Source organism: Pelobates fuscus, chromosome 6 (assembly GCF_036172605.1).
Source record: "Pelobates fuscus isolate aPelFus1 chromosome 6, aPelFus1.pri, whole genome shotgun sequence".
Taxonomy (NCBI): Eukaryota; Metazoa; Chordata; class Amphibia; order Anura; family Pelobatidae; genus Pelobates; species Pelobates fuscus.
Window position 1 is genome coordinate 138,815,695 of NC_086322.1, and position 13,469 is coordinate 138,829,163.

The following is a 13,469-nucleotide window of genomic DNA, read 5'->3' on the forward strand; positions in this document are numbered from 1 at the left end:
CATCACAACAGCCTTTTTAGTGAAAAGATTCAGCCTTGTCTTAAAATGCATGGCCCTGCAGTAGCACTGATTATAAATAAATCGAGGAGAGATCCCAGCTTCCTCTGGCTGTTTACTGTGCTCTCGATTTAGCTTAATTAAGATGAAGCCAATAATTGTGCAGTCTAGTAATTGTGATGTGACAACTTTAAGTGACTAAACCAAGTGTATGGTCCACTGGTGTGTAGTTCATTCCCTTGGGTAATAACAATTCCAGGACGTTTTCATTTCCACCTCAACCCAGCACTCATCCTGTATATAATGTTTTTTAAACTTTGTTTTGTTTATTTCTTTTTTCTTTTTTTTTTTTTTTAAATCTTTTTTTTCTCTAGGTCTGTGCCAGGGAGCAGACGTTTGGCTGCCCCAGATCTGAGTGATTCTGCAGTAAAATCATAGGATTAGTGTCTGATTGAGATGTCTGTTCGTGAGATATTACAAAATTCATTATCACAGCTCTCTACTAACTCGATATGAAGTAACACAGATGGGATTTTATTAGTCCAGGATTGGAATGTTTACTTATGATAATTTCAGTAGAAATTTGCATGTCATCATCTGCTAATCTTTTTCTTTTAATGTCTGCACTGGGTGAATGATTAGTTGACGTCTGAATTGATGCTGTTTTCTGACCCAGACCCATGGTCCAATTATTACAATGATAACACTATAAAGAATCCTCACTATAGGCATATATTGCTTTTCGCTTTTTACATCTCAATTTATTTTAATTATTAGATAATCACGTTTTTTTAAATTTGTATTTATGATTTTAGTTTTTTTTTTAATACTGTTACAGTTCCTTCAGTAGAAAATGTAAGATTAATGAATGCAAAGCACACAACAATAAAAAACTCTAAGTCAATTTAAATGATATAATAATATAATTTCAAAAATGTATGGATGATTGTACATATATTCCCTTATGGAAGCTAATTTGTAGCCTGCAATGAAATCATTAGCATGTACGTATATAAAAAAAACAAATATAATAAATATCCTTTGGAAAAACAAACAAACAAACAAACAAACAAACAAACACACAACAAAATAATAAAAAAATAGCAGAGTATCTCTCAACGTTAACATATTTTTAGGTATTTAATTTACAAAACGCACATATGGAAAAATAAATCTATAAACATACATTTTCTTTGTGTGTATATATATATATAAACAAAGAAAGAATATATATATTTACCAATAAAAAAGTATCACTGCATACTTTAACATAATTATATTATTTTGACATCTGGACTTCTAGACTTAAATAGATAGATATGTATATATTTATGACAATAAATAATTTTGTTTTAGCATGTTGATAAATATACAAAAATATATATTTTTTAAATATATATATATTGATATATCATATATATACAACATGATATATTGATCAACATGGTAAAACAAAATTACAAAGTATTATATTTGTGCTTTGAGCTACAGTAGTTTGTAACATCTTATTTTTTAATGCTTTTGAAAGTATCAGATTTTGAGACATGCTACCCCTTTCCAAATTTTATGGCTACATAGTAAACTCACTTGTTTTTAGCCCATGAAGTCTAGTATGTCACGTTTAAACGTGTGAGAATTTCTCTTTCACAAGATGTTAGACTAGACTGCAGTTATACCCAATCACAGTAACAAGACCTCCTGCCCTATTTACAGTACAATGGCACTCTGGTATAAACACTTCTGGAAAATATTGGACCCACCAGCTTGTCAGCAGAGTCTGCTACTAGCCCTTTCTTTCTGCTTACAGAGTTAAAGGGAAGCGTTCATGTTTGTGCCATAATTACAGAAATTGCTGTTTCAGTTCCTGCTGCTATGTTGCTTGAAATCAAAGAAGTTCATCCTGTATCTCTCACTGTCTGAACTTACATTTTCTGTCTATGGTCTTTGGAGTATTTGAAATAACTAATACAGCCACTTACATTATGGTTTAAGATCTCCACTTATGAGCCAAGGGGGCAGCGACATTAAAAAATAGTGATATGTAATTTTATGTCTGGGGCACATTTAGCAATATTTCACACATATCAATATCGTGTGAAATTCTCTTCAGATCTGAAACCATCTGGATTGAATTTGTCTCTGTTACCAAACTTGCCTGACATCCTAACACATCTGAGCTAATAGCCACTACGTAGCACACTCTGCAGGTCTTACATAAAAAGAAACAACATAAAATACAATAAGCACTAATTCCTCCTAATATTTATTTTATACTCATTTCTTAGTAAAGCAATAGATGCAAAAATAAAAAATAAAAAAAAGGGAGCAAAAACTCGTTTAGAAGAATATTGCCAGCAATAACAAAAAGTTAAAAAACAAAACAAAACGAGGAAGATGCAAATAGTAATAATAGTAATAATAATAATAATAATAATAATAATAATAATAATAATAACAATAGTATGTAGAGATATACAGCAGTCCAATAGTTACATTTGCCATATGGTTGAATTAAGATATTGCATTATATTTTGAACTATCACTTGTGATTTTTTTTTTGTATATTTAAAAAAAATTATATATTATTATAATAATAATATATTAATACACAAATAAACATTCATGTATGTATAATTATACAGCCTCTGTGTGTGTGTAGGTTTATAGATATTTACATATAAGGAGGCCTATCTTCTGAAAGCAATGGCCTACAGATAAGCCACCTATAGTGGTAACTCGACCTGTGCTTTATTCAGAATCCTGCTATATTCTGTGTGTATGGAAGGTTTGTGTGTGGCAGTTATCAGTGGTCATGGTGTGAAGTTACTATATATGCCCCAGGCTGCCCATCCATGTGATACTGCACTGAGTTTAATGGCACACAGGAGGGACAGTACGAAGTGAAAGTAAATATGGCCATAAGAAATCATGTAAGATGAAGGCACAGGTGGAGCAGCTCCTTAGCCTTGCCCGATCACACACCTGGGAGATGGGGGGTAGCAGGGCTTGGACTTACCAGTTATTACCCACTGGGATGGCAGATGGGCTCTGCTGTTGCTTCCTTCCAGAGGAGAAATCCTGGATGCAAAGCTGGATGTGGCCCCAGAAACAAGCGCGCATCAGAACATGAGAATCCACAGGTAAACAAGCCAAAAAGCAAGGTCCAAAGCTCCTGTGTGGGGGTCCCCGAGCAGGCAGTGAGGTGTGAGGGGTCTGTACATGGGTCTCTCTCCCTGGCTGCGTCTGCCTCTCTCTTTCTGCAGGGGGAATGGTGTGACGTCAGCAGAGATTCCACCAAACTCAGTCAGCAGAGAGCAGGAGGGGAGGAGAGGGTCAGGGGACACACAGAAACAGAGGGAGGGATAGACAGAGAAAGAGAGAGAGAAAGAAAGTGATCACAGGGTCAGGACACAGACAGAGAAAATGGATATACATCGCGATAAAGTCAGATTAAGGAGAGGGGGAGAGAGAATGGGAAAGTAAAAAACACAGACAATGTTAATAAGGCAAGATGTGATATGGGATTAGCAACATAATGAAAAGGATGCAGGCCTCCTGTAATATCTAATGAGACCATCAATGTACAGTCTGTTCAGGGGAGGAGTGATGGCTTGCTTGGAGCAACAGTGGAAGACTAATTAACCATAATAATAAAACAGCATGTAGCTGCTGTGTCTCTCTCAGTATAGAGACTGACCCTAACACACAGTTATAATTGTACATATCAGTTATTAGAAATATTGTGTAGTGATTAAACATACGGTCTGCCCACTAAGCAGTAAATTATGCATCAAAAACATCAAAAAGTTAGACCAAAAAGCCGAGCTAACTGCAGCTTGGTAGTATAGTGGAGTTTAATAGTGTGTATAGTGTATAGTGTTATTCTAATTTGCTCTCTCTTATCTATCTATCTATCTATCTATCCATCCATCCATCCATCCATCACGCCCAGGTGAGATAATCACCATATAGGTGTAGTATTTCCTATGTAACCATGACTAATGAAGAGCACTCAGTAGTGAACTTGACCCTCTGTGAGGTTTGGGGTCATGTTAGTAGGACTCTGTGTGTGTCAGTCTTGGCCTGTTTCACACCCACATACACTACACATATAATGGTAAAGAACAAGCCCCAAAGCCAGTCTAAGTGTAGAATTTCCTTTACTGTAAATACAGCCAACAGGTTCACCTGAGGTCAATGATTAGTCTCTTTACAAGGGTAGGTTGAAATGTGTTGCAGACAGACGGTATGAATGAATGGGGTAAAGTCTCCCTGAGGGTCCTTTTTCAGTATGGAGAAATGAAACATTTCCTTTTAGCCCACATTTATTTATAATGTAAAAGAGCACAAGATCCAAATTATTGGTGTACCTCATTAAGGGGTTTATCCAGCAAACAAAGAGTTAAATGACTTCAGTCAGTTCAGTACATACAGTTCGATATTGTTTCTTTAATTTACAATTCCTTAAATATATGTTACAGGTAGTTACAGACTGGATAACATTGTATCCCAGTATTGGGAATGTAAATGTCCAGTTACAACGTTCAACGAGTAATCTGAAAATTATTTAAAATTATATCCAAGTGATATATACATTAATACATAATTTTGGAAACTTTCAGACACACAAATTTACACAATCACACACACACATTTGCAAATATTTAATTAATAAAAGTAAATATATAAACTTTAGGCTTTTATATACATATCATTTTAAATAATTTCAAAATTATTCAAAAATTTTAAATACTTATGTCCTTCTTCCTTAACTGTTTAAATGCCAGCGTGTCTGTATGTATAGATATACATACATATATACATATATTAATATGTGTTTTGTCTTATGTAAAGAGCTAAATGTTTTTTAATGGGACCCTTAGGTGATAGTGTAGTATTTCATTTTAATTTACAGCATACTTAGTGACATAGAAAGTAATTCTCCTATAAAAGTTCTTAAAATGATATCGTTCGCGTGTTCGTGTAATGCTTTTAATACATGGCATGTCGATCTATCGATATGTGGTATAGGGATTACACATCGTTAGTTTATTTTAATACATATACATTTTTTTGCATTGATACGAATAGGAAATTGCAATGGTTCCTCAGGACATCACACGGCTTGTGTAAAAAGAATCATTCATTATTACTGTTATAATATAAAAACAAGTATTGCAGTTTTAATAGAAAATGCTGTACATTACACCCAGCTTTGTATGTACATATAGTAGACTCCTGTACTAAGGCAGTTGCAGTATGGATATCTGATTGATCTGCAGCTAAAGCTATCTCAGGAATGTCTCAGTAGCAGCAGACCGACACAGATAGACAGAAAGACAGAAACACAGACACACACAGACAAGACAAACAAAATCTGCTATCTCTCTCCCCCCTTCTCTCTTTCTTAATTTCAATCTTTTTTTCTTCTTGTTTTCTTCCTCTCTTTTCCCATAGAGTCATCACTGTCATTGCCATGTGGATGGAAATATCAGTTTGTATTTATTTCTGAAGATGACCTAATATCAGACTGCAGCTATGTATAATGATCAACAAGTTTCTGAGTCTGTCTATGCTATCTGTGTATACATATATACTGGTTGTGTATACTGGCAGTATATGTTTGCATACATTGATGCAGGTCTAATATCAACATTAATTAATCAACAATTTAGCCTAGAGGTCCTGGTCACTGCTTGTCAAGTCATAGAGGCAGATATGTCCATTCTAACAGTGGGCTCCTTGTCTGCTCACACTGGGGGAATGTGTTAAGTAGATATACATCAATAATTCTCAACCCATTCCTCATGTAATCTTATCAGGCATAGATTACAGGATTTCACATTTCCTATCAACTGAGGATATTATTAAACCTTGAATGTTTGGGGTAAATGAATATTACTTTGGGAAACAGCAGTAAATATACTATCATAGTGGAATTCTATATCTGTTGATATTGTCTGTTCAATGTATTGAAAACCCAGAATAGGGCACTGTAGACCTCCAGGTAAGTACTCCATGTCAGAATACTTAGCAGGTGCTACAGTTATGGGTTTGGGACACTATTAGGAGCCCTGCAAAGGTCCCAAATACAGGCTGGCATAAGTACCCCACAAAATACACTTACACCAATTATGTATTCAACATACACAGGGATATTGCACTTTGGAAGCATTAAGCAAACACATTTCTGAAACAAACATAAAATATTTCATCTTTAGATAAAAGCTGATTTTAAAGTCACAGTATTCTTGAAATGATCTATATTGCATAATTCATTTCCTTTTTTATCTTTCCAGATGTAAAACTGAATGGAAATGCAGATGACCTTGTGGGGGTGGCTGCTCTGTGAATGATATTTTGTATTCCTTGTCTTGCTGCTGGAGATGCTGTTGCTGTGTTTTCTTCTTGCTAAATGAGATGAGCTCTTAATATATAGGGTTATTTGACTTTTTGTGCCAACCCAAACTGGCTAAGGTTTATTGATCAGTGAGTAGAGATTATGAGAGACACATCCTGAGAACAGACCCAATATTAACATGGTACAAATGCCCTTTTAGGAAGTCTCATGAATGTCTTTGGCTTACTTGTACTGTTAGAGAAAAAACCCTTAATAGTTCCACATCAGACTGATCCATCTATGAAGAAAGTCCAGAACTAAAATTAAAGCAAGTCTGCTCTGCAGGGGAGATACAGCTACCCCAGACAAAAGGACCTAAACCTTCTTCTGGATTACCATTTTAACTTAGGGAGGCTCTAAGAGTAGACAAATAAGCCCCAAACAGAGTGAAAGGGGTAGGCTATTGTTTAGATATTGTAGTACATATCTGGGTAGTCTGACAGATTGCACACCAAAAAGTGAATCATTGTGAGTTGGTCAATTTAAAATGGTATTTGCTAAAATCAGGCATAATTAGCAAATGATGTACATTCAATTTAGCTAAAGTTCTATTGATAATTTAAAATTGGAAACTTGGCACATTTCTCCAATTCATTGTTTAGGGGGCAGAGAGTAGGGTATTTAAAGCAAACTGGCACATTCTGTAGGTTGGCAGCAGAATGGGCATACCTATATAGAAAGGTGTTTGGGTTGAGTATTAGAGTTAATGTCAGGGAATAGTTACATGTTAATGAATTATTGTCAAGGATTAGGGGGATTAGGGTAAAAATGAAAACCCCCCACATCAATGGAGAATAATAGATATAAAGCTGTGCATGTAATACATCATGTTAAAAAATGTGTGTTTTTAAGAGTTTGTGTTTTCCTAACACCAACTATATTGCTATATACGGACACCATGCCATAGTGTAAATTATGATTAGTTTTATAAAATATATATATATAATATAGCACCAACATATATAAAGTGGGGACATATAATGGCAAGCGATTGGCGGACAAAATAATGTTATTTACAAGAGGTGGTATATTGTACGTTTTCCACTAATTGTACAGCGCTGCGGAATCTGTTGGTGCTTTATAAATACCAGTAATAAATAAATAAATAAATAAGAGGTCTAAAGGGCCAGTGTAGTATGAATAATAATAATCATAATAATACAGATAGAAAATAATATTCCTACTGACTGTGGCCTTTATCCCTATTCTGAGGTCCATTCCTCAGCCAAAGTGGACTAAAAGAACTGACCAGTATTTATAAATTATTTCAGTTTTAATGAAATACCAAGTTGTTATTATTATCAATATATAGGTGCTAATAATAACAATACTAATAATAACAAAAATTATCTTTCAGTAATTAGTGGGTGTTTCATTAAAACTAGAATATATTATAAACACTGGTCAGTTCTATTAGTCCATATTAACATGGAACACAGTACAGGAATACAAGTCACAGTCATTGCAAGTCGTTTAAGGCCTGGAGGACACTAGTGATACTATCCAATCAGTGCTGGAGAGATTGCAAACAAAAGTATCCAAAGTATACATTACTTAAGGAATGGATGGCACTAGTCAATGTGAATTGATATTGGGTGAAGTATGGAGGGCACTAGCCAATGAAAATAGATATTGGATGAGGTATTTTGGACACTAGTTAGTATAAATAGATGTTGGGTGAGGGATGGAGGGAACTAGTTGGTGGAGATGGACAGTGGTGGACACTGGTCAGCATAGATACATATTGGATGAGGTATGGTGGGCACTAGTTGGTGAAGATGTTGGGCAGTGGTGGGCACTGGTCAGTATACATACATATTGGATAAGGTATGGTGGGCACTAGTTGGAGTAGATGTTGGGCAGTGGTGGGCACTGGTCAGTGGAAATACATATTGGATGAGGTATGGCGGGCAGTAGTTGGTGGAGGTGTTGGACAGTGGTGGGCACTGGTCAGTATACATACATATTGGATAAGGTATGGCGGGCACTAGTTGGTGTAGATGTTGGGCAGTGGTGGGCACTGGTCAGTGGAAATACATATTGGATGAGGCATGGCGGGCACTAGTTGGTGGAGATGGACAGTGGTGGGCACTGGTCAGTATACATACATATTGGATGGGGTATGCAGGCTTGTTTAACCCCTTAAGGACCAAACTTCCTGAATAAAAGGGAATTATGACATGTCACACATGTCATGTGTCCTTAAGGGGTTAAAGCTAGCAGTCAGTGTAATTGTTAGTTAAGCAGTATAGAGCAGTGCTGATCATTAGATATTGGGTAAGCTCACCATGACAGTACACTTATAATGTTCAGTGTCAGAGAGCTATTGTGCGAGGTATGGAGTTCTCTATGTACTGATCAGTAATACTGAATTTAACAGTGTGCTCCCACTACAACATGCAGCTGATGTAAGCAGCTGGCAGCAATGGAAATGGCCTAGAAAGAAAGGGAAGATTCAGCCTGATTTCCACCCCTTCCTGGAGTGTGAGGAACAAGCTGGACATACGTTTCACGCTCCTAATCCTTCTTTTACATTTTTAGTCATACTCCCATTAAACAACTAATTAATGTCCCCGAACCACCAAGGAATTGAGCATTAGACATGCTGCTTTGGGTCTGTGCAAACTACACAGGAGACCAGACAGGGATTGAAGTGATTTCTGTGCCAATATACAAAGACACCAACTATATAATGATCCTGCACACAGACCATGCAGCTTCACTTTTCTAGTATGGACAATGTAAGATCAGCCAAGGCCTGCACAATAGGGGAACACAGGCTGTCACAGACAATGGGCTGGAAACAGAGATCAGAAAGAATATTATGATATCATTTAATCATACATTACAAGGGCTCTAATTATAATAAAACACAGGAAATACCCCTTTACTACAACACACATAGAAATATAAGCAAATCAATCAATCTATCTATCTGTCTGTCTATCTATCTATCTATCTATCTATCTATCTATCTATCTATCTATCCATCTATCTGTCTGTCTGTCTCCTATCTGTTTGTTTGTCTGATCTGTCCATCTTTCGGTTTTCATATATATGTAGGGTGACACATATGTCAAATATATTAAACAACTATACCTGTTTTATAAAAATTTATTAAATAAATATAAATATCCATAAATTTGTTAATCTATAGAAAATACATTGACAGACACATTTCTTTTTACTCGATCGTTCTAAGTGATTCTATTTAAGAATCTGCAGTAATAGCTGTCAGACCCACAATTAAAATGGAAGTTGTTTTTTTATTTTTTTTATTTTTTAAATACAATCTCCATGTGTAAGAGAATCACATCCAGTATTACCTACAGAGGTCTGAATGTGCATTTCCAGCGATCATTTCTAGGCTGAGATTTGATCTTTGGTGAGTGCTTTGGGGAAACTACTTCCACTTTAATTAATCAATGGTGGATTATGATCTGTACCCAAGCAGGCATTTTCCTAACTAGATACTTGACAACAAGCAGGTATATGTAAATAACAAATCGCTATCTGTTTAACAACTCCAAACAGTATTGATTCGGTGGCTGTTCGAAATTGTCATCCCTGTAGTAATAATTTGCTCATTCGTGGTTATCCATCCATGCAATCCCCAAAATACAATCACACTCAGAAAAAAAGAAAACATTTTAAAAGCTTAATGGATCTGCATATAAATTAAAATTATCTGCCTTTTGTGCTGCACTCTGCCTAATATAACCCAAAAGCACCCGACTTGGAGTAATATTTAATTGTTCTTTAATATATCATTCTATCTCACTTTATAGACCTTTTGCTGTCAGAGGACAGCTGGAGATGAATCTATCTTTATTATAATTGTGAAATAGAAATAGAACGTTCTGTGGAACAAGTGTGTGAGTGTCTTCAGCCTGGGGTAAATAAATACATTAACCCCTGAGCAGCCAGCGTTCACAGGATCGAAGGGAAGACTCTAACCACCGGTAGAGTATTATACAACCTGTGACATGGGATAAAATAATTGCCTATTTTTATCCTGAATCCCAAAATTCATAAATTGCAATAATTGTAAATGGGTAAAATATACACTATATAATGCAACAAATTAAACATTAACAGCAATATACAATGTTGAAATTTATATATGATAATACGTTTCTATAATATATAATATATAATATATAATATATAATATATAATACACACACACACTCTCTCTCTCTCTCTATCTCTGGTTTATATATGTATAGTATGTATACTTGTACAAATGTATAATTGTAGCATTTTAGACTATATTTACACGCAGACACAAACATATATTTATAAAGAAGAAGAACAGGACAGGTGAGTGATAATTCAAACTATTATGTGTCCTTTCTGAATTATATCAATCTATTTGGTTAATTAGAAGACAATCTATTCTTTCTAATTTGTCCTGCCACCTCCTAATAGGATAGGGACAATAAAGTGGTCCATAGGTGTTGCCAAGTTAAATTCACACCTCACTTACATACAGCAGCCTCGCTCACAGTCACTGCACTCACCTGGGATGGAGAGGGGAATGCAAGTCACCTCAACACAGAACAAGTGTGTCCTTCTCCAGACTTCTCTTTTGGAATCTAGAGGTTCAGGAAAAAGTGTGAAGATGGGCAAGTGAAATGTGAAGCCTCAGGGTTTAGTCAGCATACTCCTCTTATTTCAAACACATCGATTAGCTGTTGTCATCTTTAGCGACGAGAAAGGGCACTTGAAAGCATTTCTGATGGGACTCTCTGATCTGATCTGAGAGGGTGACCCGATTGGATCATCCCAAATTCCTTAATTACCCCAATCCACAACTACTCCGAGACCTTTCCTCCTGTTTAACTTTTTATTTTTAAGATTATTCTGCAAACTCATTTTCTTCTTTTCCTCCTACAGACATCACACCAGTTTCTGTGCTAAAAAAACAACTCGCTTGGCCATGAGTCTGTCAATCGATTGACTTCATCTGCTGTGCATTATATCAAAAAGCGCTTTCACCTTCAACTCTTGACTTTTTAGTTTTAGTCAGTGAAATAAATCAGCGGTAGATGAAAAGAATAGGTTTCGATCAGACATCATAACTGTGTAAAACTGGCACCATCATGGGCTTAGTGTTTGTCCTCTCCTGAGCTACTGCACTTAACTCTTTATAGGTTTTACAGCTTTGTACAGCTTGTCCAGTGGTTTTCAAAGGGTTAATGGAAGGTTGGGTTTCAAAGAGTTAATACAATGAGCTATTTACTTCCTCACACAACGTGATGAAGCCAGACGTTGGAGAAGGGAGAAGGGAGCAGGGGTACCCTAAGTCTCCAAAGAAGACAGACAGGTGATATCATTAAGACACTATTGCTGTGTGGGATAATGGATAGTATGTAGGTATTGACAGGAAACCGAACATTAGAAAATATTATTTTTCATAATTAATTAACGTTTCAGTATTTTGTTGGACTTGAAGAGCACAGTAATGATAGCCTGTCTCCATTATTACATGTTCTACACTCTTTCCTTTTAGAATAGTGGGACACAATGGGCTTGTGGGGAGTAACTAAGTGTACATATTGCATACAGTGGATGGGATAGCTTTTTCTACATAAAAACATGTAGATGTGAACACTTGGATCCAACCAACATGCCATAAATGTAGTGAGGTGCCTGGATTGTTTAAGCTCCCCAATCCACAGCTACACAGCAACTGTATAAAACAGATACATACAGACAAAGAGTGAATACACCCCACACAAGGGGGGACTCAATGCTGGTATATAAAAGGGGAGGGAGAATGAAGTATTTACAGCTTAAATAACTTGCTTAAAGATGAGCCTTGTGAGGCAGTAAACCAAATCCTCCCAGCTATACTTGTACAAAATGTATCCAGTAGATAAACACTATATTAGGTAAAACAGAAAAAAATAACATACAAATTGAAATAAAGCTGGGGAACAAAAATAGTTGTTATGTATATAACAACATCAGATCCTATCCTTGTCTATTAGTCTCAGAATGCAGCTGTAAGTAATATGGCTAAACCAAGCCATATAATTGCTGCTGAGACCAGATGACAGGATAAGTTGGTCAAAGGAAGTTCACTAAACAGTGAACCAAGTAGTTGTATCATAGAACAACAATAAACACAGGAGACAGGAGGGCAAAGAGGGTGTAGCCTGAATCTAGGAGATATTCTAAAATAAAGTACCTGTGAATAGTATTTCAGGTGCAAGTTGAATGAGTTTTGTAATCACTCATATCTACTAAAACCACTTAAGTAATGCAGGTATCCTTCCCCCTTTAACAGCTGATAATGAGAGACTCATAGAGGCAGGGGGAAGGAAGGAGGGGGGCAAACATCCATGCAGAGCAGCCAAAACTCGTAGATGTTAGATGTCCTTGCTACCAGTCCCCGTGTCTTCTAAGAAACACCTTCATGGGTGCTCTATGCTAATACCTCATCTCTACTAGATCAATCCCTCAGCTCCAGTCAGCCACCACAAACAAATCTAAAAGAAAAAGGTGCTAAACACCCAGTGAGTGTATTAGTGTTTAAAGTGCTCCATAAGGCGAATACAAAAGGACCCGACGCGCGTTTCGGTGCATAAAACTGCACCTTCGTCAGGGACCACTAACCTGTGGTCATTTTCAGAAAAGCGTGAAGAGAAAATTTACATTGGAAGCTTGTTTGGGCAGGGCCATCTTCATCTACTGATACCGTATGTCATACATATTTTGGTAGAATTACATGTTTACCTTTTTTCTGATTGTATGGGGCTTCAGAATATGTTGGTGCTATAGAAATAATGGTAATTGAGTAACAGAGTCCATGCAGAACTCCTTTCCAGTACCTGCTGCCAATGCTTACAAGTAGTCTATTCAGAAAAATTCTCTTCTATTCTCTGCAGAGAGTGTTATTAGGGTTATTCACAAAAGTGAGAATTCAAAGTGAATTTAACATTTAAGGCTGGGCTGACCAAACTGAAAGCATAGCTGACTTAAAGAATTTTTCCAGTTTTGCTTTTTTCACCTTAAATTTGAAATTCACTATGAATTTTCACTTTGTGAATAACCCGGTATGTCT

General features: G+C 36.2%; 1 protein-coding gene across 2 annotated transcripts in view; it reads right to left on the reverse strand.

Moving 5' to 3' along the window:
* The window catches only part of PITX2 (paired like homeodomain 2), a 28,927-nt gene extending 17,990 nt beyond the window's left edge, over nucleotides 1-10,937 (reverse strand). Inside the window, exons 1-2 of one of the 2 annotated variants that reach the window (XM_063458359.1) lie at nucleotides 10,921-10,937; nucleotides 3,014-3,254 (exon numbers count right to left, since the gene is read on the reverse strand). The gene's annotated coding sequence lies outside the window, so the exon portion shown is untranslated. Of the gene's footprint in view, nucleotides 1-3,013; nucleotides 3,287-10,920 lie in introns of those variants that run through there. The other variant, XM_063458358.1, reaches the window with a different exon arrangement.
* Between the last annotated feature and the right edge of the window lie 2,532 nt (nucleotides 10,938-13,469).